Raw genomic sequence first — 2,495 nt, 5'->3', positions numbered from 1 at the left:
TAATTTGCAAAATGGCCCGGACCCGGGGGGCGGGACCAAACTTCGACAGGGGCTTCCTAGGAAAGGCGGAATCAATAAGAATTAAGGCCATTCCCGTTATTGGGGGTAATGAGCTGAGGATGAGGGGACTGAGGGACTTCATCTTTCAGGATTCGACACTTGGTCATCCCTGGGTTCCTGGACGACCTGGGCTTCGCAGACCACAGCGCTGCTCCATGAAAAGGGATTTCAACTCCTTTCCCTGTGGCTCACGACTTTCCAAGATATGATCCATCGCAGCTGCTTCTGAATAGCTGTCCTCCCTTGTTCCCCAGCCGTGGCTCAGAGGGGCTGTCTCCTTGCTGCCCCCCACGCCCACACCACTGCTTCCCGCCTTTGGAGTTCTGATCACAGCGCTCAGTCCACATGGCACGGGCTCTCTATTCTCCACCTACTCTCCCCTTGCAGGTGAGTCTGCTCTCACCTGCCTCAGAGAGCTTTCCCAGCCACTCAGAATGAGCCACTCCACCGCCCCCTGCTCCATCTGACCTCCCAGGACATGTAACTGGTTTTCTGTGGTACATTCAGCACTATGTTCTCACCACCGTCTCTCTTCCCGGCCACACAGGGAGATTCCTTAGCTCCAGCTTCTTTGTAGTTAGTGTTTTCACCCCCATGTGCCCACGTCCTCACCGAGGGGCATGTGAGCAGAAGCAGCTAAGCATGTGGGGAGCCTTCCCGGTTTTGTCTCTTCTGTCCGTGCTTTTGAAGGAAGAGTTCTAAAATGGAGGAGAAGGGGTAAGTTGACTTCAATTGGCCAAGGAGAGACAATTGGCTTTATTTTTAAATGTATCTTGATTGTTGAAAGTATTACATTGACCCCTTCTAGCCGGCATCTGTCTCAGCCCCAGGCCTTCACCTCACTATTGTCTGAGTCTATGGGTTATGCATGTATGCATATAAGTTCTTTGGTTAATCTCATCTCACACTCCCCCCCGCCCCCGCCCTCTCACGCACATGTCTTCCCTCTGAGATTCAACAATCTGTCCCATCTTCCATGTCTCTGCATCTATTTTGCTCCTCAGTTTATTTTGTTCTTTAGATTCCACATATGAGTGAGATCATGTGATACTTGTCTTTCTCTGGCTGGCTTATTTCGCTTAGCATAATGCTCTCCAGGTCCCTCAAAGGGTAAGAGATCCTTATTTTTTACTGCTGCATCGTATTCCATGGTGTAAATGTGTCACAGCTTTTTTTATCCACTCACCTACTGATGGGCACTTGGGCTGTTCCAAATCTTAGCTATTGTAAATTGCACTGCTATGAACATAGGGGTACATACATTCTTTCCGATTGGTGATAATTGACTTTAAATTAGACTTTATGTGAGTGACCCAAAACAAGAACAACTAAAGCTTCCTATGGTAAACTACCAAGATTTGGAGATTCATTTGTTAACACAGCAAAGCATGATCTATCCTGACTAATCTGACCTCTAATGCTTGGTGTCCCCTTTGGCGTAGGAACAAACCAGGGATCCCTTTGTCATTTCACACTGTGCTTTTCTTCGCTCCTAGCAAATATCTTTTGAATGAAATTGAACCTTGGTTTGATGACTTAATGAAAAAAGACTCCCAGATGGGAGATAAAGTGATAATCCAGTATTTACAGCCTCATCCCACTTTTGTTTGCCCCACTTAAAAAAAATACTTACCTGTCTTTATTTAACGCCTTGTGTACCTGAAAGTGTTTCCTCAGATTAGAAAATGAACCATCTCAGCTGGTCAGACCTCCAGAATCTCTGCTAGTCATATTCCACTGAATTACCCTTTGCATTTATGAGCAGAAAAGAGATACAGAAAATTAAACTTGTCTCATTCTGATTACTGAAGTCCTTTGGTAGAAGTAAACTTGTACTTGTATTTTAATTTTTTTTAAGGGACGTGGGACTGCTGACCTGAGCCAAAGTGTAGATAGGCGTTGCTATGCTACCAGCGAGACTGGGGCCACTTTCCCCACTTGTGTACAACACAATCCTTTATTGCATTCCCCCTTAATATCTCTGTTTGGATGTAATGCCACCAATTTGAAATGTGTATATATTGCTTCCTGCCCTTGAGGACCTTCGTCAAAATGAGATATTTTAACTAAAATGAGACACTCACAGTTTCCTCCTGCCCTGTATTTATTTTGTCATAAAACCCCGTGCATCCAGGAGACTGTGATTTTTCAAGTTTATTATCTCAAAAGTGATTTTAGAAATATTACCAAATAATAATACATGATTGAAAAGCAAAGGAGAAATTCCGTCTGGATGACAGTAGCTATTTATAAAATCCTCCAGCCATCTTCTCTCAGGCTGAGGTACAGGCGGAATTGCTCAGGTAACTCACAGGGCTGGTTTCAATAGAAAATTTGAACCATAGCACTTTCTGGTGTGTTTTTGTTTTCTTGTGTTTAAATGCAAGTTGCACGTTGAAACTAAATTCTTCTGATTTTAGAAAATTTAGAAAGTT

The sequence above is a fragment of the Myotis lucifugus genome, unplaced genomic scaffold (genome assembly GCF_000147115.1).
Source record: "Myotis lucifugus unplaced genomic scaffold, Myoluc2.0 scaffold_165, whole genome shotgun sequence".
In the NCBI taxonomy this organism is placed as follows: Eukaryota; Metazoa; Chordata; class Mammalia; order Chiroptera; family Vespertilionidae; genus Myotis; species Myotis lucifugus.
Note: the sequence above shows the minus strand (reverse complement) of the source record.